Raw genomic sequence first — 26,856 nt, 5'->3', positions numbered from 1 at the left:
TCAAGGATGGTGAGGGTATCAATTTGGAAATTCCCTTCAATAACAGAGATTGAAATCATTTCTCCACAGAGGGTCAGTCCAGTCACCCCGTTAAGTACCTTTATCACTTTCTTTTGACGTCACAATCAGAACACAAGAGCAGGCTGGCAGAAATTGAGAAATTCTGTGAAAAACTTGATAAGACCCTCCAAGTTAGCATACAATGATAACTGGTAAATTCAGTGCAAGATATGAAAGGGAGGAGATGGTGGGAAACATATTTGGAAGCATAATTAAGGAAAAAAGAATAAGGTAAAAGTGTACAGGTTACGAAGAAGCGTCATACTGCTATATCATACAAAACCATAGCCTCTCAGAGGGATCAGGGGTCTTAGAGCTTACTTATACAATCCTTCCACATTTGACAGTTGACTTTTTTGTTGCTTTGCAGGTGAAGTCTCCTGCTTACTGTGGGTTCTGCTCTGCCCTCTCGGCTTCAGGTCTGTCATTTGTGAGACAACAGGAGCTCTGAAGAAAGTCTTACAAGAGGAAGAAAGTTTATTGCCTCCTGGTGATGGAAGTACATTGCTCAAAAAACAATAAGCAAATGCCTAATATATTTTCTTACAGAGGATACCTGTGGCTTGATAAATGATTGTATTAATACTAAAAAAACCATTTCCACTTGTTCCCAGGAACAAAGCAGAATGGAGTGAGGGAGAAACTGACTGTTCTCAAAGTTGGAGCAATAATTTTAAAGTCCTATTTTTACACAAGAGAAGAAAGGAGAAAAAATGTGAAATTAACTCATTTCCAAAATTAAAAATCAACCTATCTCTTTGTCCAGAAACCCTCTAATAGCTATTTTAGGTTAAAAGGAAAGAAATATAAGCATTTAAATCAGAAATCCACCACATTCCCCCAAAGGGTTTGATCTTCTTTTATGACCCAACTCATTTATACAATTTGATATTTAGTTCCTGTAAGAACTGTGCATACCTGGGGGGCTATGTATACATATATGTATACATGTGTATACATGTGTATATGTGTGTGTCTGTGTGTGTGTGTGTGTGTATATATATATATGTATATATATATATATATATATATATATATATATATATATATATATATATATATGTTCTCCTTCCATATGGAGGTTTTTGCCTACCCCAGGATCATGGAGGGACTCCCCAGTTCTCACGTCCAAGCCTACCAGATCCCCCTTCTCTTCCAGCCTCATGCCACTGGATCCTCAGCCTCCAAGTCAGACTCAGCAGGACTTCTCCGAAATTTGCTCCTAGGTTATCTTTTACAGAATTGCAAAAGGCTCAATTTTCCGGATTTTGAAAAGGAAAGGTTTGTGCCTGAAGTCAATATAATCTAGAGGACCAAAAAGATATTCTCATTAGTGCAGGGGATTTCTGACAAGCCTCTCTGAGCTTCTGGATTTCCCCATCATTATCTGTATTACTCTGTTTGTCCTGTCATTCTGATCTATGTTTGCCTCTGTGTGGTGAGAGGGAGTGTATATGTGTAATCTAAAACCCTGTAAGGTTTAGCCCGCCTCCTACTCCGACTCCCCATCCGGCTCTAACACTAACCCTCACCCTTTCAAAATGCAGCCAACCAGCAAGTAAAGCTTCTAAGGGCTGGAGCTGGACTTTTCTTAGAATGCCTCTTTCCTCTTTCTCTCCCCCTCTCCTTTCACTCTCTGATTGCAGCAGTTTCAGAGGAGCAGGAGGACAAGGCAGAGAAAGAGAAAGAAAAGGGATAAAGGCAAATAGAGGAGGGTAAGAGAAATGTCACATCAGAATTGGAAAGAAATATGTGCAGTTATAAAGGTGCTTTACTCAAAGTCCACCAGAGGGATAAGTAGATACAGGGAAAACCAAGAAAGTTTTAGCGTATAGGAATGAGAGGAGGATGGACAGAAAGAAAGGCATAACCTATTTGCATGAGCAGTGTGAACAAAGGGTTTGAAAGCAAATGGTCTGGAAACTTTTAGAATGAAAGAAGTTACTAAAAAACTATCTCTCTCCCTCTCCCTCTCCTTCTCCCTCTCCCTCTATCTCTCTCTCTCTCCTCTCCCCCCAACCCCCTTTGGAACTCTGGCCATGTTCTTAATGTGGAGAGATAAAAGGGAGAAAAGGGAGGACTTTTTCCACCAGATCAAAAAGAAGCAGGTTAACTAGTACTTAACTGTTTCCTGACTCACCTAAAGAGAAAAGCTTTTGTGTAACATGACTCCCACTAGTCAGTTTCCTGCAAAATGGCCACAGATTTGGCTTACAGAAACCCCTTGAAGCTCTCCAGTACTGGGGAGAAGGGAGGAGGTGCCAACTGCATCTTTTTCCAGAGGTACCATCTTACTTGTCTGGAAAGTCCAATGCCCCACTTTGGATGTACAAGCAAAGGAAGTTTATTTCAGTAAGAAATTTTTTAAAAGTTCTTAAGATTCTTCTTCTTTTAGACCCAGCTATGACCACACTGAGGATACAGTGAAAAGTTGAACAGCTAAGAAACATTTTAGCAGATTCTTGCAATCCCGATCACTCCCATCACTAGAGGCAAAAGGGTATCTCAATTCAGGGACTACAAACAGCTCCAGCTTTTTCTGTTAACTCCTCTCATCCCAGATCAGATTAAGAGAAAAGAGTGTTGGAAATGGTAGGGAATTTGAGTCACTCTCCCCCACCTGGTAAATTTACCTTCCCTCACCTGGCAAAGGAAGGAGGAAGGAGGGGCAGCAGGGGGACCCATTGGAAATGACTCTGGACCCTGGGCACCTTTAGCATGCCCAGAAAACTGGAAGTATATCATCCAGGTTCAGCATATCCTATTCACCTCTCCCTTCCCCCTCCTCCCCCCACCTCCAGTCCCCTGAAGAAGCTGTGGGGAGAGAGGAAAGGATAGGTGGTGGCAGCATGAGGTAAGAAGCCAGCCAGCCTCTGCATTTGGTAAACCCACTCTTTTAAAATTGTAGTTTCAAAATGTTAATGATGAGATGCCAGTTTTCTGTGTAAAGTAATTTGGAACGCATTCAACAAGACTGAAGTCACCTGATTGGTAACAGGGTTATGTCATACAACTTTTCATAACATGGATGTTATTAGAGTACGAAATGAGAGAAACTCAAAAGAGCAGAAAAATTGTTTCCCTGCTAGCCCTCTCTTACAATGTTTTGTAACTGTCATTTAGAAAACTGGGTATTTTCACCTTAGTCTCTAGTTAAGAGGACATTACAGCTAACCCCAAATCACTCTGGTCCAAGACCAAGCCTGATTTGGTCACTTTTGGGGTCCTGATTGGCTCAAGTCTACAGAGCCAAAGAGCTAATCTCATTGGTGTATGCCTGTGAAACCTGGACAGTCTACCAGCACCATGCCAAGAAACTGAATTGTTTCCATTTGAACCATCTTAGGAAGATTCTGAAGATTGCCTGGCAGGATAAGATACCTGTCACTGAGGTCCTTTCTCAAACTAAACTACCAAGCATTCAAATTCTGCTTCAGAGAGTGCAACTGTGATGGTCTGGCCACATAGTTCAAATATTTGTCAAGCTGAGATGTGTTGAAGACCTTAACTTGAAAAGGCCATGGTCCCCTACTGCATCCTGGGCCATCTCCAGTCATCCTGATCTATATCTGGCTACTGGACCCAGATGGCTCCAGAGGAGAAAGTGAGGCTGGTGATTTTGCACAGCCCTCCCTGACTTAAATCCAATTCACTTGCATGTCATGGCATCACTTCCCTGACATTATGGTCCTCTTCTAGAATGAAGGACAAACAGCAACCTTATAATGGACTACAAAACCACACACCAACATTCAGAGGTTAATAAAAGCAGAGTTTTCCTTGGAAACTTATCTCTCAGCTGTTAAAAGAATTCTTTGTTTCAAGATTAAGGAAATTAGATAATTATTGTATATTATCAGCAAGTAGAATGTGAGAGAGGTAGCTAAGTGGCACAGTGGTTAAGAGTGCTAAGCCAGAAGTCAGGAAGACCTGAACTCAAATGTGACCTCAGACACTTACTAGCTATGTGACCCTGGGCAAGTCACTTAACCTCTGTTTACTTTAATTTACTAGAGAAGGAAATGGTAGACCACTCCAGGATGTTTGCCAAGAAAACTCTACAGTCAGTATGGCCCACAGGGTCACTAAGAGTCAGACATGACTGAACAACAGTAAACTAAGCATTATCTAGATCACACTGTCATAAAGTCAGAGCTGGAAGGGACTTCAGAGGCCATTTATTTGAAACTCCGATGAAGAAACTGAGGCCCAAAAGAGGATAAGTGATTTCTCCAAGGTCATATAAGCAAGTAAGCATTAGAAGAGAGATTTGAATTCAGGTCCTCTGACTCCAAAGCCAATGTTCTTTCAGCCATGTGAGACAGAATCACTATTAAAAATACACTTACCAAAAACAAGATGTTGGAAGTACTCAAGGCTCATGCGTGACTTCAATGAAACAAACTAGACCTGTGGATGTTGGTATTCTATAATTCTGAAGTGAATAATGGAACTGCTAGGTTTGGTTTCAGATATATATATCTAAAAGCAATAAGAATAGCCATGTCGTGGGAAATCATCTTTTTGGAGTGCTTAGAATGAAAGGTTCTTAGTCTGGGCAGTTTTCATTCATGATTTCTTGAAATATGATTCTGGCTCTGTATTTGGCAGGTACGTGACACAGTGGATAGAGTTCTGGGCCTGGAATCAGGAAGACCTGAGTTCAAATCCAACCTGAGACATTAGCTGTGTGACCCAGGGCAAATTACTTAAATTCTGTTTGCCTCCGTTTCCTAATTTTCAAAATTGGAATATACTAGAACCTACCTCCCTGGGTTGTTATTAAGATCAAATGAAATAATATTTGTAAGGTGATTACATAAAGTACAGTTCCTGGCACAGAGTAAGCGCTATATAAACACTATTATTATTTGGCAATGACTTTCAGACAGTCCTCTGAATCTTAGATTTTCTTTCACCTTGATCTGTTTCTCAGGTCAGTTGTTTTTGGATATGAGGTTCCTTACATTTTCTTCTATTTTTTTCAATAGTCGTATTCATTTAAAAAAAAATGAATCAATTACCAGAACCTTGAATAAAGTGAGCCAAGAGATGTTTGGCAGAGGTGTGGTCAAATTTAGAACATTCTTCAGAGGTGTGATAGAAACAGATAAACAGTTACCTTCTCTGAAGGATTATGGGAGCCTCATACTCCAAGTTACACTTCTCTATCAGGTCCTGAAATTGTTTAGAGTCAGACACCTCTTTCTGCCTTAAGACACTGCTCTAATGCCCTGTATACCTTTCCCTTCAAACCCTAAAGACATAACTTCTGGACAAGAGATGAACATCTTGGATGCTGTCAATTAGTGGACTCCAAATAGAAGCCATCTCTTAAACTGCTTGGCTAGTCCATCCCCAAGGGAAACTTAGATCAGAGGACCATTGTGGGCTCCACGTTGATTTTGCTGCAGCAGAACAGGCTAAAAAGAGGCTTTCTTTTGGCATCAAATAAGAGTTGCCTTAAGGTTCTGCCTCCTCCCACTTTCCTAAAATTAAGATTGTCTCCCCTATCTAGAAAGACCACCCTAAACTTAGGAAGCAGACTGTGGTACCTGAGCCACCTGTGGACCACAAGCAACTCACAAGGATATGTTCCCTTCTGCAACCTCCTGAACACGTTCATGGGAGATGCAAGACCAACAAGGCCAACACCTTTCACTGCTATATTTGATAGCTTCTTCTCAGTTGGACATTCTTCATTAACCTATTGGCAGCTTTTCACATGTTTGATCAACCTCCTCTGAGACAGTTTTCTTTTCTCTTAGTTTCCTTAATAATGTTCTCTCCTGATTTTATTCCTATCATTCTCATTTTCCTTTCTTTTTCATTCATAGGTCCTGCTTTCAACTGTGAATGTCCCCCCAAAGCTGCTCTGGTCTCTCTTTTTTCTCTCTTCATTCACCTCAGAGTCATCCTTGACTAGTCTTTCATCCTCATCTGCTATATTCATCCAATCAGTTATGAAATCTTGTACATACTACCTTTGCAACATCCTTTGATTTGCCTCCTCTCTGCTCGTTGACCACCATCCTTATGACCTCTTATCTGTACTCTTTCAATAACCCCCTAACTTGGACTCTGAGATTCCAGTATCTCCTCTTTCTATAAAATTTATCCTCTACAAAGTTACCAAAGTAATCCTGTTTTTAAGACTAACTGATCATTTCACTCCCTGATTCAAGAAGCTTTGGTGACTACTTTGTGCCTCAGACAGAACAGGAACTTATCTGGTCTTTCATAACCCTTCATGACCTGGCTCTAGCATACCTTTCAAGGGCATTTTATACAAACTATTTTCCAGACAAATTAATCTGTTCTGTCTTTTCCACATTCAGCATCCCATCTCTCTATACATTTGCACAGTCTGACTCTTCATTTCTGAAATCACTCCCTTTTTTACCCTCAGCCACTCAGAATCCTCCAGAGGAATTTGAGATCAACTATTTTAATTTCGAACATGTCATTGACCTATTCAATGACAGTATTCTTACTCCATCTTTACCCTCAAACTTTTCTAAAAAATTCTACACTTACATTGTTATCTGTCCTAAGCCCTTTTATCCTAACAACTAACATGTTTTTGAAAGACTTATATGCTCCTGCTTCTTATCAGTTGAGTCAGTGATCACTTAGACTTACCTGGACTGAAAGACTCTAACAGTAAATTGTTCTAGCGATACTACAGCTTATATATTTTCATATTTCTGCTTTTTTAGGCTCAACTACTGTTCTGTTGCTGTTGTTCTATTAATTCCCCAAATCTGAAAATTTTTAAACTTTGATTATAATTTTAAAACCAAAATTGTTCTGTCCTTTTCAAAATATCCCATCCTGGTTTCCCCTAATTTTCACAATTCAAATTTCTAAGTAACTTTTTTGCCAACTCTATTTCTGTACTACTCTACCCATTCCCCAGTTAACCCCTTACAATTCATTCATTCAACAAATGCTTATGTGCAAAGTACTTTTCTAGGAGTTGTAGGACAAATAAAGATGAAAAAAGCATGGTCTGCACTTTCAAGACATAGGGAAATAGAAGAGATGAACACATATGCACAGAAGAGAGTGCGGGATTAGATTTGAGTAGATCGATACAATGCAGCAAGCATTCCAGGTAGAGGGAGCCACATTAGCAAAAGTGCCAAGCCAAAGTGGAATATCAGAGAGGCTATTTGTAGAAAGACATGTTTGTTTTCTTTCCTAAATAACTAAAATGCTAATGGAATATTATAATATTCCATATTCACTTACATGCATTTCATTTTCCCTAAAGATAAACACAATGTGTACAGGCATGCCTCAAGATTCATCAAACAATTATGAACATACTAATGATAGCACTTTGAAATACTGTACTTTCTCAAGTAATAGGCTCAACAAAGAACTATACTCACACACAGAGAACTACCCTGCCATTAGTTTCTCTATCACAAAAATTCCATACTCTGCACTTGGCTTTGTATATTTAAAGTCTAGCTAGAATACTATCTTAGAAGTTCCTTTTGAGGTAATTGGGGAGACAGCTGTAACTAGGCCTTCCAAGAGCTAAACTCTTCAAGACAGAGCTCAAGGCATTCAAGATTCAAATGCCAGGTTGCAGCTCCAATATGTTGAACAATCTTGTGTGTTTGTCTCCTGTAAACCAGGCTGTAGCTCCTTGCGAGTAGGACTGCCCTTCCCTCATCTTCATCTTCCATATGCCTACCCAAGAGCAATTCATATAGTACTTTGCACTCTGGGTTCTCAAATGTAATAGATTTAAAATATAATATGCTTTGGTAGCAAGTGACTTTAAGTAGATATAAGTAACTTTGATGTATTAGTTTTTCATGCTTGTTTTTATCTAATTAGTGCTTACCCTCTTTTCCCCCTCTGTTAGTCAAGTAAAGTCGCCCTCTCCTCCCCTTCAACTTGTTTGATTGCTTTGATTACTTTTTAAATTTGATTTCCTGCGCCTTTTTCGAGAAGAGACTTCTTTCACTCATTCTCTTCATGATTTATCTTTCTTTCTGTCCATTCTAGACTTTTATTTTTTGATTCTTGGCCTTTATACTTTAGTGGTTCTTTAGTCTCTGTATTCCTCATGGAATTAACATTTCTAAGGTACTTATTTTAGGTTCACTCCAAACATTTTCTATATTGTTGTGTTGTAGATTTTGCCCCCTAGCCCCCTTTTTTCTACTGTGCATCACTCTTAGAAATACCAATTCCTGCAGGTGACAGTGAGGCTATTGCCCCATGGTATGAAGTTTCCTATGTGCTTGACTGTGGAGTTCATTATTAATCTTCCTCCCTCTCTACCATGATCATTTTCCTCCATTTGTCTTGAAATCTCTTTTCTGGGTCCATTCTCCACTCTTCTGGATATCAGTTGCCCCAGAAGCTCTTATTCCCCTTCTCCTGAGGCAGAATGAGTGGTTTCTCTAAGAACTGAATCTCTGTAGATTATATCCATTGTAAGGTCCCAATCTCCTCTTATAGACAATCTCTCTTCTCCCAAGGAACATTCATCAATGGTACCCCTTCTTACCACTGAAGCAAGGTTCTCCCTTTGATTTCTCCTTTTTACTTATTCCCCCTTTAGCATTTTAATTTTTTTTGCTAGCACTAACATTTTCAGATTCACATAAAAAAATTGTGGAGAAAGGTAATGTCCTTGATTTTACACTTGTGTTTTGGAGAAAGCTGCTTAGTGTTTCCCTGTCTCAAATAATGTTAGTGCTATCGCCTCTGACAAGGGTTTTTTACTGGCCACAAAAATCCCTAAATAAAGAGCTAATGTGAAATCAGCCCTTGGATGAGAGGGCAGAAGTTTTCATATATCAGCTATGGGATTTTAGGGACTCTCAAGGAGATTAGAAGGAAGTAGTAGGGGTCTTCCCAAGGTATTCAACTCAACTGTGGCAGTAGCTGGTGTCTGCCACATCCACAACTCCTTTAAGAAGTATGACTTATAATTGGACTAAGTGGGAGGTATGTAACTGTGTGTATGTATGTGTTTGTGTGTGTGTTTGTGTATGCATATTCTCCTGTGGGCCTATATTCTAGAAACAGGAGGGCTTAAAAAAAACAAGCCAGAGGAGAGGAACTTATAGGTTCTACCTCTCTCTGGCCTTACTTCTGCTTATTTTTTTTTAAATTCTGTTAAATATATTGGTCAGATTTAATGGCATTTCTCATGAATATCTTTGGTTGACCCTGTCCTTATATTGTCTAATGTCCTTTTATTTGTGGCATGATGATGCAATGGAAGCCACCCAGGAGAAATGACCCTCCCTAGTTCAGGGTTGGGGCCCCATGTCCACTGCTAGAAAATTTTGCTTTCTACCTGGGAGTATAAGCATTAGCCATTTCATAGCCACCCTTCTAAGTGCTGAATTACCATGAATTCAGGTCTCATTATAAATCTGCCCTATAGACATGAATCAAAGTTATGCTGCTTGATACATTGTTACACTAAAAAGTACAGATCCTTAAAAAAAAGGAGTGCTTCTGTACTTGGGCTTTATTGATCTTTTTAAAAACATCAGTTGTATTTTTAAAACAGACTTTTTATGCATCTTTTGATATAACTTGCTCATATTGTTTTTCTAATGTTGAATTTTCCTTGAATCCTGCTAATTCAATTTGGTTATAGGTTATCTTTATTTGGTTATCTTTCTGTATTGCTATACACTTTGATAAGATTTTGTTTATAACATTTGTATCAACAGTCAGTGGTATTGATACAATTGTTATCTTTCTTTGGATTGCTGAGATGCTAGGATCATATTTTTCTAATCAAAGGAGTTCAGCTGAATGTTTTTGCTTTGTCCATTTTTGAGAATTATTTAACATATGTACTACTTGGTTTTTAGACATTTGATAGAAAGGATGTGTAAATCCATCCAGACCAGAGTTTTTCCATTTCTTTTTCTTTTGTGGCTTACTCATTTTTCATTTTCATTTTCTGATATTGGGTAGTTTAAGACCTCTCTGTAATATTGGATTAATTTGAGTACTTCATCTTGCTGTCAGTAATCCTGTATTTCTCATAAATCCTCATTTTTCTAAAATATAATTGGGTAGAATGGATTCAGATACTTTTTCTTTTGTTCGCTATTTTTTCACTTTTGTTTCTATTCTGGTAATTTAACTATCCTCTCCTTTTTTAATCAGTTTAACTAAAGATTTAGGATTGGTCTCTTCAAGAAACAACTTTTACTTTTATCATTGCTAGAATTTTTTGCCTTTCATTTTTTCCATATCTCCCCTCATTTTCAATAGTTCTCATGTGTTTATTTGGAGCTTATTTTTGAGTCTTAAATTATGTATTCTGTTCATGATTCCTTTTTTTTTTGATGTGAACTTTATGAAACATTAATTTTCCCCTGAGGATTTCTTTAGCTACATACAGAAATATTGGTATAATATCTCAACTTTATTACTCTCCTTTATATTGGTAAAGTTATTCTTTGACCCTCTCATTATTGAAAAAGTTATGATGTCCCCGTTGACATCTGTATCTTTTCCTTGCATTGTTATTGTGCGTAAAGAATGTATTTGGTGTTCTTCCTTTTTAATATTTATCACTTTTGTGTTTCACTGACTCACTTGTGTGGTTGTCACATATGAAGTCTCCATTTAGGCCTATACCTTTTGCTTGTGTCCCCAGTATTATCCCAGACTTTTATAATTATTTAGAACTTTTATGTTCCCTTATTTTTTGTAAAGGTTACATGAGATTTTTATAATTATGTATCTCCTTCAGAAGATCATAAATCTTTCAAACCTAACATCACCAGCAGTCAGCTGGGTTCTAGATTTATCCTTTTGCTTTATCTCTCCTTCAGGTGTATCTAGTTCTGAAAGAGAAAATTTATATTTTGTGACAGTTATAGTATTTCCTCTTATAAATGTAGATTCTGTGTCCTTTGGTTAATGTATTTTAGTACTGTTTTTTATTGGAGCTTTTCAACAAAATCCAGCACCCTTGTTTGCCTCTCAACACTGAATTAAATTTTTTCCCTTGTCTAAAAGCATGTTATGACTTTTGTTTGGAGAAGGGTGGGGTGAATCTCAGCTAATGAATATTTTGTCCAAACTTCTGATTTCCATTCTAAATATGTCTTCATGTTTAAGATGTTTCTTCCACACATCACATTGTTTAGTTTTTGTATCTAAACTACAACCTTTTTTTCCAATTTTTTTTAATTTTCAACATTCATTTCCACAAGATTTTGAGTTCCAAATTTTCTCCCCATCTCTCCCCTACCCCTACCCCAAAACACCATGCATTATGATTGCCCCTTCCCCCAATCTACCCTTCCTTCTATCACACCCCTGAGAGTAAGCTTCACTTTTCACCCTCACTTCTCCCCTTTTCCCCTCCATTGAAAAAGCCTTTTGTTGGTTTTTTCATGAGATAATTTGTTCCATTCCATGTCTCCCTTTCTCCTCCCAATATATTCTTCTCTCACCTCTTAACTTTATTTAGATAGCATCCCTTCCTATTCAACTCACCCTGTGCCCTGTGTGTGTGTGTGTGTGTGTGTGTGTGTGTGTATAATCCTTCCAACTACACAAATACAGAGAAAAGTCTCAAGAGTTACACATATTATCTTTCCATGTAGGAATGTAAACAGTTCAGCTTTAGAAAGTCCCTTATGATTTCTCTTTCCTGTTTATCTTTTCTTGTTTCTCTTAATTCTTGTGTTTGAAAGTCAAATTTTCTATTCAGTTCTAGTTTTTTCACCCAGAATGCTTGAAAGTCCTCTATTTCATTGAATAACCATTTTTTTCCCTTGAAGTATTATACTCAGCTTTGCTGGGTAGGTGATTCTTTCTTTTAGTCCTAGTTCCTTTGACTTCTGTAATATTATATTCCAAATCTTTTGATCCCTTAATGTAGAAGCTGCCAGATTCTATGTTATCTTGATTGTATTTCCACAATACTCCAATTGTTTCTTTCTGATTGCTTGTATTATTTTCTCCTTGACCCAGAAACTTTGGAATTTGGCTACAATATTCATGGGAGTTTTTCTTTTCAGATCTCTTTCAGGAGGTGATCAGTAAATTCTTTCAATATCTATTTTACCCTCTGGTTCTAGAATATCAGGGCAGTTTTCGTTGACAATTTCATAAAAGATGATGCCTAGGCTCTTTTTTTTGATCATGGCTTTCAGGTAGTCCCATAATTTTTAAATTGTCTCTCCTGATTCTATTTTCTAGGTCAGTTGTTTTTCCCCATTTCTCCCCTAACCCCACCCCAAAACACCATATATTCTGATTACCCCTTCCCCCAATATACCCTTCCTTCTATCACATCTTTCCCTTCCTTTATCCCCATCTTCTATCTTTTCTTGTGGGACAAGACAGATGTCTATACCCCATTACCTATATTTCTTATTTCCCAGTTGCATGCAAAAACAATTCTCAACATTTGTTACTAAAACTTTGAGTTCTAACTTCTCTCCTTTCCATTGTCTTCTATTTTTTCATTCTTTTGGGGTTTTGTTTTTTTTTTTTTTGGTAATTTCTTGGTTTCTCATAAAGTCATTAGCTTCCATGTGCTCCATTCTCGTTTTTAAAAAACTATTTTCTTCAGTGAGCTTTTGAACCTCCTTTTCCATTTCGCTAATTCTGCTCTTTAAAGAATTCTTCTCCTCATTGGCTTTTTGGACTCCTTTTGCCATTTGAGTTAGTCTATTTTTAAAGGGTGTTAATTTCTTCAGCATTTTTTGCGTCTCCTTTAGCAAGCTGTTGACTCTCTTTTCATGATTTTCTTGCATTGCTCTCATTTCTCCTCCCAACCTTTCTTCCACCTCTCTTGCTTGATTTTCAAAATCCTTTTTGAGCTCTTCCATGGCCTGAGACTGCTGCATATCCACTTTGGAGGTTTTGGATGCAGAAGCCCCGACCCCTAGGTCTTCCTCTGATGGCATGTATCACTCTTCCTCATCCAAAAGGAGGGAAGAAAATACCTGTTCACCAAGAAAGTAACCTTCTATTGTCTTATTATTTTTCCCTTTTCTGGGCATCTTCCCAGCCAGTCACTTGACTTTTGAGTTCTTTGTCAAGGGGAGGGTATACTCAAGGGACTTGTAAGTTCTCAATTCCTCCAAGGTGACACAATTAAGGGAGGGGATTTTATTCCTCTTCTAGCCTATATTCTGGTCTGTGAGCAGGATTCTCTCTACCAGAGCCTCTACCAATTCCACCACATCAGCACTCCTCCTGACCCTAGGGCTGCCACTCAGGGCTGAGATCTATATCAGCTGCTCAATTCCCCCAGGGAGTTTAGGCCAGGGCTCCAACAATGGAAGCTGCCACTGCCTGGGTCTGAGGCTAGATCCTTGTGTTCCCTTCTCACCCAAATGAAAGAGTTTTCTCATTAACTTTTGAAGCTGTCTTGGGCATTTGTGAGTTGAGGAATCTGGGACCAGCAGTTGCTGCCAGTGGTGCCTTCAAACCTGCTCCAGTTCTGTCCTTGCAGCAGCATGGCCCATGCTGTGCTACACTTCACTCCACATCCAAGGCTGGGCTGCACTCTGCTCCACACCTGGTGTGATAGACCTTTCCTGTTGGCTTTCCAGGCTGCCTTGGACTAGAAATCTCTTTTACTCTGTCGTTTTGTGGCTTTTGCTGCTCTAGAATTTAGACTCATTTATACAGGTGTTTTGTGGGCTGTGGGAGGAGAGCTTCTAGAGCTGCATCTTTTCACTCTGCCATCTTAGGAAAGGCAACTTTTGAGGGGTTAACAATAACTAATAAAGCACAGATATCAGAGAAAATCAAAGTCAAAATTTCAGAGAAATAAAAAAAAAATCAACAGACAATATTTTCAAACTGCCTGACCACTAACATATATACATCTTTGTCAGAGAGGGAAGCAGCCCCATCTGGGTTTAAAAAAAAAAAAAAAAACCTGGAGTGGGGAGGAGCTTAGTGGCTTCCTGGAGTCTCATCTGGCTCACAAACCTTCTTCCAAAAACTAAATCCCCAACTACAACCTTTTTTAAAAAAAAATTATTGGACTATTTAATCCACGTACCTTTATGGTTAGCGTTTTTCTCCATTTATGTCATTGGCATTGATTTTTATCCATTTGCTCATCAAAATATTATGATACATTTTGCTTATAGTATACTTTGATATACTGTTTTCAGAGACCCTCCTCCCAAGAAATCACCTTTCCTATTTTCTTGCCCTCTTCCAATTTTTTTGTCTTTACCTAAATTCTTAATTTTTGTTTTTTTTCTCCTCAACTTTTAAACCTCTTTGTTTTGTTTGTTTGTTTGTTTTTTGTTTGTTTTTTTTTTTTACTGCATCCTCTAAATACAACTCGGTTGCTATGTAAAATTGTTTTATATTATGCTATCTTTTACTTTCCTTCTAGTCTCTCCTGAATTCTCTCATCCATTTCATGGACTTTATGCCCCTTACTTATTGTTCTAAATATTTCATGGGAATTAACATCACAACTGACCTCATTCCTCTATCTCATTTTTGTATTATTACATAAATATCCTTTTTTTTCCTACCATGTCTAACTCTTGGAAATAGCCATCCATGAAGGGACCCACATCCAATGGAAGCAAAGCCTTATGATAGGAGTCATGAGACCCAGCCCAACCTCTTCCCTTCCCTTGATTACTTGGCACTGCTAAGGTCAGGTTATTCTATCTCTATTTCTTTGTCTCCACGCCACCTTGGGTTTTGACCTTTTTGCCCTTGGGGACTTGTGCATCCTCTTTCCCAGGGTTGGTATTGGTGCCAGGTATTTAATGGGTCCAAATCCTCTCCAACCTATTAGATAACTCAGTAGCCTCTACCAATGTATTACCTTTTTACCAGTATGTCATACAAAACATGTAGTACATAATGATGGTGTTTTAATTCAATAATAAAGTAAATAACATTGTAACTTTTCCTCCTTATCCCATAAACCTTGAAGTTACTCTTTAAAGAACACATACTCACACAGGAAGGGACATACTGAGAAATAATGTGTGGGTCATCTAGGCATACGGGATATTCTTGTGGCTAGTGCATTTGTGAAGAAATGTCCATGCAAAGCATAAGCATGTGGTAGTTGCTCATGCCTTGGAAATTGGAAAACTGCCAATGTCTCCTACATATGCCATCCCACTGTTCTCTGCACGACTTGCTCAACTCCAGACTTGGTTACCCATAACTCTCCAGTTCTCTTGATCTCATTCTGAGATTTCTTCCCTTTGTTCCCACATAGTTTTCTTAACTCCAACAGTTTCTCAACTCTAGCTATTTTGAGGGTCATCTGAGGCCCTATATAACATTCACCAGGAATCATACGGCTTCAGCTCTTTCACTGGATCCTTGAGCTAGCTACAGTTATCCATCAGGATTTCTATGATTAATAAGCCCCTAACTTTTCTAGTAGAGCTCCCATCCCATGTAAGCTGACTCTGCTCCTAAGAGTTTAACTTGCTGCTATCACTCTTCTCCTTTGGCTTACCAGTGAGTCAGATAATTACTTTATGGGTGATAGATTATCTCACCACATTGCCTTTGTTACTCCCTAACATTTTCCAAGGCAATTAAAACAACAAAAAAAGCCTGACACATTTCTCAGTCTTTCTATAACTTGACTTCCTATGGCCTGCTTTCTAGTTTTTTCAAGTTTTTCACACAAAGTTCCTTAGCAGAACTCTATAATCTTTTTTGATGATTGTGACAATGAACTCAAGCATCTTAGTCTTTCTTGCTATCATGTATGGAATCTGCTATAGTGTAATATTTTGCTCTTATTACACAATTTGATAATTAAGCAAATAACATCATAACTGTCCTTCTGTACCCCATAAACCTTGAGATCATGCTCCAAAGACCACATGCTCACTCAAGAAGGAACATATAGAGGACTAATGTCATCTAGGCATAGAACAACACTTCCATTGTTCTAATAATAGGCAAAGACACTGGGGAATGAAACAGGAGTGCCTTGAGTATTAAGTCCATTCCTCTTACTGCCAGTTATCCAAGGACAACCAAGGCAAGGGGCACAAAAAATGTACATTTTTGTGCCAACTATACAATCTGTAGGGTCTGGGGTAACTCCTTATCCCTGATCACATTGTCATTTTCCCAGACTTGGTCCCATGGTCATAATCTTCTGCCCAACCAATTCTGCATTTGCCTCTCAAATTCTTCCAGCACGTACATATAACCTGCATTACACTTTTAGTAGAAAATAACTCTGCCTTTCGATATTTGTTCTGCCTGTTGAATCCTAGTAGAGAGCTGCTTTGTTCTCTGGTCCCATGATTCTTGATCTTTTTGGGAGGAGTGATAATGGTCAGAGTCGCATTTAATTGCAAACATACATTGAACATACATTGCCTTTGATTCTGGGCAATCAGGAATGTATCTCCTGCCTGGCTTCTATAATCCTGACATGACAAGATGCTTAGAAAAGCCTTTTTATTTCTGTTGTAGAGCTTGGATCATTCTTCTGACCTACACTTGAAAAGCTTCACCTGTGAAGAAATAGGTCATGTTTAATCTTTTCTCCAGCTGCATCAAGATTATCCAAATACTCACAATAGATGCCCAATACCTGAAAACCCACTCCCCATCTGGAATAATCTGACATTACCCATTTACTTTTTATTCTCTGCTTCTTTGAATGTCAAGCCTTGAAGCAGTTACTTTACATACACCAAAGTTTTGGAAGGCTTTTTTCCCTCCTGCTATTTGATATGAAGAAATTGCCTCAAAGTCATTTTTGAATTCTCTGAGTCACCAAACTGTCTTTCAAATAGTTGTAGGCATCCTCATACTGGGACCTCCAGGCCTCATACTTTCAAACTAAGTAGAAAATTAAATGTTGTGGCCTTTAGACTTTCCATCAAACTCTTCTACTTCTCCAGGTCAGATCCCTACCACTATCACAGCATTTCAGTGGCATGTCCCATATCCATGCTTAACTTGTTCAGATCAGTTTTAGTGAAGCATTTCCTTAAAATCCCCATTGTAGAAGGAGAGGGGGACATAGAGAGACTCAGAAGCATTATAAAATGAGGCATATACTGCTATACTATGTTATATACTTTTCATTTTCCATCTACCATTCTGCAAGTCATTATAATCTTGTTACTCTTTAATGATATGATGTAGAAAGTCTATATGGAAACTTATCTTGAGTATTCTCTTATTTGGCATCAGCAGCTGATAATGAGCTATGGACAAAATTTTAAAATAATGAGCCATGCCCATGCTTGAAAACTACAACTTTATTTCTTTACATGAAGTAATTGTAGTATTTGCAGTATTCTTGTCTATTAAATATCAGAAAACTGCCAAGGTAAGAAAGAGAAACAATGTTTAGATACTGAGAATGACATATGATTTGAAGAGCCCAGAGCTACAGGACTTCTTATACACATTAGGAATTAATAGATGTTTTTATATTCATTGACTTTTCCAACCAAGAGCTCAGAGAATACACTTTCGTTTTGCAGTTCTACTTGTCAAACTAATTTCCTTTCTTTTCTGTAGTAGGAGATTACTGGGTTTATTACTTGGCCATAACCTCCAAGCTTCCAGGGCAAGAAAAGGAGACTATACTTAAAAGTCCAGAATGCCAACAGTCTAGGAATCCTAAAATATTAGAGCTGGAAGGAACCTTACCTTCGAGGTCGTTTGCTCCAAGACCCATGTTGGATTCACTTTTGTTCTGTAGTTTTGCTTGTCAAATTCACTTGTTTCTTTGTCTGATGAAATGTCATCTCCCTGAGCTGTACCCAACAATCATCCGGAAACTAAGTCAAGAAAGGGAGACCATACTTAACACCTAGACTGACAAAAATCTAAGAACCACAGAATGTCAGAGTTTGAAGTGCTCTTGGGGGCCATTTGCTCCAAGGCCTACATTTGACAGTAAATTTTTGTTGTGCAGTATTTTTTATGAAACTCACTCACATTCGGATAGGCAACCTTGACTTGAATATGCAGCCACAAAGGCTGTAATCATCTAGATACTTCCAAGTCAAGAAAGGGGGATGATACTTAAAAACCCGGAATGTCATTTAATGTTACAATTGGCCAATGAACAAGTATTTTTTTTAGAACCAATTACATGCCAGGCACTGTGCTAGGCACCAGGGATACAATTTAACGTAAGAATCCCATTTTACAAGTTGTGGAAATTAGGTATTTCCACAATATCAGATTGTGGTATCTAATATTGGATATCAGATCTAGTAGGGGCCTGAGAGATCATTTGCTCCAAGACCCTTATTTTTGTTTTGTAGTGTAAACTTCTCCAACTTACTTCTATTTCCCCTTACATCCTTTCAGGAATGATTGCCTTGCAAATTTGACAGCAGTGATCCAGAACTTGCCTAGTGAAAAAAAGGATAATTCAAAGAGTAGAATATCATGCAATCTTCGAGCAACTCTGGCATGCCATACCATCTTAGAACCTTAAAATGAAGGATGACCCTCCTGTTCTATCTTACAATTTAAACCCCAATAATCTTGGTGATTTTTTGTTAGAAAGCTACTTTTCTTTATCACAATATTTTCTTTCTGGATATTCTATAGCTCCAACTCCTGTGGTTCAGGAATCCAGTCTCTTAATGATCCAGCTACAGCCCACATGTCACACTTAAGTTCCTCCTCAGAAACTCAAGTATTTCAGTTTCCCCGTCCACTGAGTCCATGTTCAGGCAGATGTACCTAAATGGGAAGATTCAAGGGCCTCTAACATTCTTCTAGATACTCTCCTAATAATTGTTTTTCTTCCATCTTAGACTCCAAAATCCTCCTAAATCCTTTTTTCAATGTGCTAATATTTTTCTTCAACTGCTAAAATTTTTCAGAATATGTTTATTCTTTATTTTCCAATTATTCCATCTTACTTTTTCTATTAGTTTTGATTCCTGAGATTCTGATGTTTCTCTACTAGATGAATCTCTGCAATACCTGCTCCTCAATGAGCCCACTACAGTTCATGCACAGTGCTCGTCTAGCTCCTGTCGTATAGATGAAACTGAAAAGATGACGTCTGCCTTTTAAAAAATGTATACTCCAGTAATGAAATATATACAGAAACAACTAAAAAAAAACATGAATGGTGGCTTAAATTATACAACTCTGTACAAAAAGAAATTACAATGAGCAGATTACTTCTAGCTGGGAAGATCTATTGGGAAGTCCTTATAAAAGGTTGAAGCTAACCTTGATGGCAGGTCAAGATTTGTTTAGGTAGAGATGAGAGAGCTGGCTTTCCAGGTAGAGGAAACAGGATGAGCATAGGTACAACAGGGGAACAGTGTAACAGCCATTTTGGGAAAGATGAGTAAGGTAGAATGATTGCTGTATTCATTTTACAGAGTGTCATAGTGGGAATTAATGCTGGAAAGACCTATTTGGACTCAAGACTGTGGAAAGCCTTGGTGCTGAACTTACTTAACCTCCAGGATCAAACACAAAATCCTATTTGGCATCCAAAGCCTTTTATAACCCAACTCCCCTCTTCCTTCCTTTCCAGTCTTTTTGCACCTCATACCTTATTCCATACTCTTTGATCCAGTGACACTGGCCTCCTTGCTCTTCCACAAACAAGACACTCCACCTCTTGCCTCTTGGAATTTTCTCTGTCAGACATGATTGGAATGCTTTCCCTTCTCATCTCTGTCTCCTGGTTTCCCTTGAGTCTCAACTAAAATCGCACCTTCTACAAAAAGCATTTCCCAATCCATCTAAGTTCTATAGTGTCTTCTCTCCATCAATTATATTTTATTTACCCTATATTATGACTTGTTTGTATATAGTTGTGTACATATTGTCTCCCCCATTAGATTGTGAGCTCATCAAGGGCAGGGACTTCTTCTTTGCATTCCTAGGGTTTAGGCAGGTATATGGGATGTTCAGGAGACTAGCACCTCTACTATGAGGGCTTGCTAAGCCTTTTTCAAGGCTGCTTGTCCACCTTTGCTGTCCACCTGTCACCCACTTTCATCTGTGGCTCCAAGAAGCTGTACCATGCACAATAGGAGTCAGCAAATAGGCCTATCCAAATTGAGGTTAACCAATAGGTGTCAAACCTGTTAGTGAGTTAGAGGATGTGAAGGTTTCCCCTGGTAGGATGGGCTGATGAAAACAATTTGTTCCAATGGCCATGAAGGTGGCTAAAGCAGAAACTGTGGAAGACACCAAGGTCATCCACTGCATCCCAAGGGGCCATCACTAGTTATCTTTACTTTTGTCCTGATACCAGAAATTGATGATATTGGAAGAGAGAGTGAGACTAATGAGTTTGTGCAACTCTGCCTCACTTCAATCCAATTCACGCCCAAATCAGGACATCACCTGTGATGTCACTGGTCCTCTTCAAAAATGAAGGATGAACAACAGTAATACTTAGTACAGGACTTGTCACATAGTAGGGGGATCAATAAATGCTTTTTGACTAATCCTTTGATGCACTGCTTTGAAGCCTTTGTAGAACTTTTGGATTTTCTCTCCTAGAGTTCTTTGTACTGCCAGCTTTTTTTTAAAAAAAAATTCAATTTCTCTAGAAAGGAAAAACTGACAATATGTGTTACAAGGGATTTGAGAGTCAAGATTCTTGGGCTCTAGTTCCAGTTTTTCTACTTATAGTTGTATGGACTTAAGGAAGTCACATGGCCTCATTGAATGTCAAATTATTATAGTGATCAAATGATTTCAAGATGTCTTCCTGCTCTAACAAGATATGACTAGATGAAGACCCTTGAATGTGTCACTATATTTTTCCAGTATAAACTATAATACCTTCGAAAGGTACCACCAGGAAAAGAATTTTAGGAAAAAAATCTACATTTTTCCAAATATTGAATAATACTTGGGTACAAGACTTTATAGAGATATTTCCATTACCTCGCTTTTCTTTTTCTTTCCTTTCTGTCTGCATTTGTGCACATATACTAAAATGACCCACTTCAAAACATTTCCAAGTCCTCCCTACAAAATTATAGAATTTAAAAGTCAGTTCCAAACTCACTTCCCAGATTTATGTGCTATACCTCTTTCAACAATTTCCATGACAAAAAAACTTGGTTATTTCTCATCTTTGTGTCCTGGATCATAGAGGAGACAAATAAGGATCTCTAGACCCTTTTCACAAAAACTCCAGGTGAAGTCCCAAAGTATTTAAAGTAATGCTAAAATATCAAGTCACACACATTCAGATCATCCGAGTAACAGTTTCCCATGTTATGGTATAGGGTGTAGGCTCTATAATCTTGTTGAGAAGTCAACTATTTGTAAATCAGAATTTGCTTCTCCCATAGAATTAAAATCAATTCCACAAACCTTTATTAGATATCTACTCTGTCATTGGCTCAAAAGGACATAAGGATCAATTAAGATACTATACTTTGGATCAAGAAATATATGCTCTAATAGAAAGTGTTATTCATAACTCCAGGGTGATCCATCAAAGTGTATTTAACTAAAACTGTAGCTGAGGTAAGGTATGCAGAATAGCCTTAGGCAGCAAGTCCTCAAGGCAAAGGAAGGGGGAAAATGGGAGCTTTGGTGTTGTAGATCTAGTCCTAGAGGTGGACAGAAGGGAATCTGCAGCAAGAGCCGCAGCTATTGTGTAAGCTGTGGGGGATGACTCTACTGGACATGGGACTGGGGTGGCCACTGGATATTCCTATGGGATGATTCTTCAAGTGGAGTATTCAAGGTGTGGGATAATTATACTTTATCTATTATGTGGGTATAATTTTTGAATATTTTATTTGAAAAAATTCTCTACATTAGACACACAAAATAAATCTATATTTAATAAGTGAGTCAGAGACAGATATGTATATATGTGTGTATATCTATTTATATGTATATCTCTATGTATAGAGATATACATATGTGTGTGTGAGTGAACTAAAGGACAGTGATAAGATTCTTGACCTATGATTAAGTGATATAAGGAACTCCCAGATAAGAAAACCCCTAACCAATTGAGTTCAGTATTTTATCTACAACTCATAGCCTTTGAGAATGCCTAAAAGCAGTGAAAGGTTAAATGTCTTGTCCAGTATCACATATGCAATACATGTGAGACGTGAGAACTAAGTCTACTTGGCCCTGAGGCCAACTCTCTGCCTCTCATATAAAATAAGCAATTATGAAATAAATTTCATGACTCACTTTTTTTAATTTTAAAAAATTTAAGTTCAATATAGTGACTCTTTTCATCATTTTGCTCCTGATTATGGCTCCTTGCACAGTACAGTTCCAGACCTTATTTGAATGGGAAGTAAAACATTTTAAAGAAGATATTGTCAACTAAATATATACCACAGATGAAATATAAAATATATATTAATGCTATTTATTTATTTTCATGAATAATATTTTGTTATGACATACCCAGGAAAAACAATTGTATTTATCATGGAGAGTCAGCCCACTTCTTTCCAAGAATAATTTCTACTTTCTCAACCTGTCTCACACATCAAAACAGATGTTCCAGTCATTCCTTATATTTTAGGGATTTCAACATAACTGGTGAATCTCCAATAAAGAAAATTAATTCCAAAGGAGCTTATAGTGTATAGGTGAATCAAACAATATTTACAGTACAAATAACACTGAATTATCACCAATGTAAGGTTAATCCACTATAGTCTGGAAAATACTTGCATACACACAAACACAAACCTCTAGTTTTTCAGGCTCATCTTTCTCAAAGATCTGTCTTGACCTTAGACAAACTCTCTTCTACCTAGAATCTTTCTTTGTTTTCCTAACTGTCTGTTGAGCACCTTCTAACTGCCACATGGAATTTCTGATTGGTTCCTCTCAGCCTGAGACATCAGAGGCAAAAAACCAATCGGACAGACCTGAGCAAAGTCTCATCCCTTCTCAGCAAATACCTGGTTCCTCCTTTCAGTTTTCCTCTCCTGCCCTAATGGTGGCATCGTGAGAGCCAGGAGTGCTTGATTTAACAGTCCCACAAGTTCTGGGACCATGATAATATCATATGATAATCCCAAAGATTTAGCCTAAGCTCACAGACATCTGAGTCCATAGGTCTTATTAGTGACTCAGTCCATAGATTTTGTTTGTAAAATTCTGTAAGACCTTACTTCTTCTATTCCTCATCCCATTTTATAGTTGCTATATATAATATCTTTGTAGCTGATATGTATAATAACTCAAACATCAATTCACAATATAATTCTCAAAATTCTTCTTAGCTTCTGGTCATTGTTCCCTACTCCTCAGTCTTACCTGAAAGAAAGGCCTAGGAAGGAAAGAATAAGCATCTCTACTACCTAATATTTAGGTACTGTGCTAAGTGCTTTTTATAAATATCTCATTTGAGTCTCACAACAATCTGAGAAATTGGGTGCTTTAATGATCTCCATTTTACAGTTGAGGAAACTGAAGCAAACAGAAGTTAAGTGATTTGTCCAGGGTCACAGAGCTAGTGTTTGAGGAAGACTTAAAATCAGAACTTCCTAACTCCAGGCCCAGTACTCTATCCACTGTGCCATTAGCTGCCTCTATTCACTGCCTCTCAGAGATAGATAGATGACAGACAGACAGACAGACAGACAGACAGACAGACAGACAGACAGACAGATAGATAGATAGATAGATAGATAGATAGATAGATAGACAGGTAGACAGACAAATATAGATTATAGATAATTTGGTAGAGAGAGAGGTATATGGGTAGATAAAGATAGATGATAGATATTTTGGTAGATAGACAGAGACATACAGATATATACACATACATATATATACATATAAATATGTGTACATAGGCTATAGATGAACAATCATATTAAACATACTTCCACATTAGCAATGTTGTGAAAGAAGAATCAAAACAAAAAATGAGAAAGGGAAAAAAAAGAGAGAAAATAGAGTGCTTCCACCTACATACAGATTGCATAGTTCTTTCTCTAGATGTGGATAGCATTTTCCATCATGAGTCTTTTGAAAGTGTCTTAGTTCATTGCATTGCTGAGAAGAGCTAAGTCTATCAAAGTCATTGCACAGTGTTGCTCTTACTATGTACAATGATCTGGTTCTGCTCACTTCACTCAGCATCAGTTCATGTAAGTTTTTCCAGGTTTTGGTGAAATCCACCTGGAGCAGTCATTTCCAACCACAGTTTCTTGCCCTTCCTCTGCTTTTTCCCCTTCTCTCTTTCTCCTCTTCTCCAAATTCTTCCTCATCCTTTCCCCTCTTCATTTTCTCATATTCTCCTCCTCTTCCTTGCCTTCTCCTCCATCTTGTCTCCTCTTCTCCACTTTCCTCCTCTGCTCTTCCCCCTCCTTTTCCCCTTCTCCTCTTCCTCTTCCTCTTTCTTTTCCTCTTTTTCCTCCTCTTTTCTCTTACTCCTCTTTCTATTCCTCTTCCTTCTTTCTCTTCCTCCTCTTTATCCCTTTTCTTCCCCCTTCTGATTCCTCCCTTTTCTTTGTCCTCCCTTCTCAGCTTCCTCCTTCCCCTTCTCCTAAATGCTTAAGATGGTTGTTCTTCATGTGTATTTATCACCCTCTTCCAGATGCTGCACTAAAATCTTATGCCTCATTGTGGTTGGTGATATCCTGGGTCCTTGAAGGCCATGGAAGTCAAGTGTAAGATCTGAAGAGTTCTCCCAAACTGGAGAGGCTTTGACTTCAGACTGGTGGCAAACTGGATGTTATCCTCAGACCACCCTAGATAAGTTGAGAGAGGATCATCTTTTATGCCATGATCATAGTAATGAATTTGCTTTGTCATAGCTACACTCAAAAAAAAAAAAAACATCTGTTAAGTTTGTGGAGAAGTTGTGATTAATGCCTGTGGAGAGGGAATCGAAGCATCTCCTTCCTTAGAAGCTCAATCAAAGTGAACCTTGTATGTTCAACAATTCTACCTCAGAAACTATATCAGACTACTCTCACCTTGAGCCATCTTCCTGTTTGACAAAGTAACTGTTATTTACCAGAAGTGACTAGGTCTCTGCTTATTGATTTTTTAAAAATATTTTTCCTTTATCCCCTTAGAACTATAGTTTAGCTTATTTCTTTCTATTTTTCTCAAAGAGTTGAAGAAGCTGCAAACACTGAAACAGGAATCAGCAGGATAAATTATTAAACTTGAAACCCTTTTGTGATTGTGGAAAAACAGGTATAATCCGTCATGCCCAATTACTGAGATTTCAAAAAGGTTGAAATCTTTTTGGAAAGCAATCTGGTGGCACACAACAAAGGTTCCAAAAATTATGATTTACCCTTAGACCCCCTAGTCCCATTATATGAAATAAACTTGGAGAGTTTACTAACTAAAAGAAAAACTCTATGCTCAAACACAGTTTGGCGGCATTATTTGTTATCACAAAAAACTGGAAATAATCAATATGTCCAGTGAGATCAGCTGATTAATTTTGTCTTATCATCGCATTTAATTTCTGTTAAGTATTATTTTATCATTGTACTTAGTTACTGATTGCTTAATTAGTATCTTGTAATTAAGATTAATAGGGCAGTCAGGGGTTGTAAAAGATAGAGTGTTGGACCTGGAAGTCAGGAAGACTCACCTTCCTGAGTTCAAATTCAGCCTCAGTCACTTCCCAGCTGTGTGAAACTGGGCAAGTCACTTAACCCTGTTTGCCTCAGCTTCCACATCTGCAAAACGAGCTAGAAAAGGAAATAGTAAACTACTCAAGTATCTTTGCCAAGAAAACCCAAATAGGGACAAGAAGAGTTGGACATGACTGAAAAATGACTGAACAACCACAAATTAAAATTAATAAATATGAGGAATATACCTGTGCTTTTTCTGTACTTTGGTAAAGCCTGTAGACTTCACCTTTTTTTTTCTGATATTGCCACCACTCTAGTTTAGGCTTTTATCAGTTTACACTTGTGTTATTGCAGCTGTCTGCTGGTGGGTCTGCCTACTTCAAGTCTCTCCCCATCCATCTTCCATTTAATTGTCAATGTGATTTTCCTAAAGCACAAGTTTGACTATGTGAACACCCCTACTTAATGAAACCCAGTGGCTTCCTATCTCTTTGAGGATCAACTACAAAATTCTCTGTTTGACATTCAAAATTATTCATAACTTTGCCCCTCTTCCACCCTTCTCCCACCTTTCCAGTCTTCTTTTACTTCTCTCCCCCCACCCAAGACTTTGATTCACTGGCCTTCCTGCTGTCCCATAAACAAGACACTCCATTTCTTAACTCCAGATATTTTCTTTGTCTGTCCTCTTGCCTAGAGCTCTTTCTCTCCTTGCCTCTGTTTCCTGCATCCCCCAGTTTCCTTCAAGGAGCAAATAAAATTCCATCTTCCATAGAAAACCTTTTCCAGGCCTTCTTCATTCTAGCGCCTTTTTCTCTGTTGATTATTTCCTATTTATCTTGTATGTAGCTCGTTTGTGTGTATTTGTTTGCATGGTATATGCCACACTGTAAGCTCCTGGAGGGCAGAGACTGTCTTTTGCCCCTTTTTTGTATCTCTAGTGCTTAGCACAGTGCATGGCACATTGTAAGAACTTAACAAATATCTATTGATTTACCAGTAGTTCAATCCCCAGATACTTTAAGTATATTGTAATTATTTGGAATAAAATTTTCTTTTCTTTTACTGCTTTTTGGATTTTGTGGTTATTATATATTGAAATGTAGTTGATTTTTAAGGGTTTGTTTTGTGACGTAACTTAACTGAAGCTATTGTTTCTATTAGTATCATTGTTTATTTCCTAGGATTGTCTGAGAATACCATCATATCATCAGCAAATAGGGATAGCTTTATCTCCTCTTTACCTGTCTCCAAA

The 26,856-nt window shown here is 38.0% G+C and overlaps 2 long non-coding RNA genes across 2 annotated transcripts; one reads left to right on the top strand and one right to left on the bottom strand.

The window, feature by feature from the left end:
* The first annotated feature begins 216 nt into the window (after positions 1 to 216).
* Positions 217 to 613, top strand: LOC140505872 (uncharacterized). Its single transcript, XR_011967689.1, has 2 exons — positions 217 to 291; positions 431 to 613. It is a non-coding gene; the product is annotated as an uncharacterized lncRNA (long non-coding RNA).
* A 15,759-nt stretch (positions 614 to 16,372) lies between these two features.
* On the bottom strand, positions 16,373 to 22,819 carry LOC140505871 (uncharacterized). The gene is made up of 4 exons (XR_011967688.1): positions 22,738 to 22,819; positions 18,356 to 18,425; positions 17,713 to 17,843; positions 16,373 to 16,559 (listed from the first exon to the last, which is right to left on the bottom strand). It is a non-coding gene; the product is annotated as an uncharacterized lncRNA (long non-coding RNA).
* Positions 22,820 to 26,856: the final 4,037 nt, after the last annotated feature.

The sequence above is a fragment of the Notamacropus eugenii genome, chromosome 5 (genome assembly GCF_028372415.1).
Source record: "Notamacropus eugenii isolate mMacEug1 chromosome 5, mMacEug1.pri_v2, whole genome shotgun sequence".
In the NCBI taxonomy this organism is placed as follows: domain Eukaryota; kingdom Metazoa; phylum Chordata; class Mammalia; order Diprotodontia; family Macropodidae; genus Notamacropus; species Notamacropus eugenii.
The sequence above is the reverse complement of the archived record's forward strand: the minus strand, read 5'-3'. Positions and strand labels throughout refer to the sequence as shown.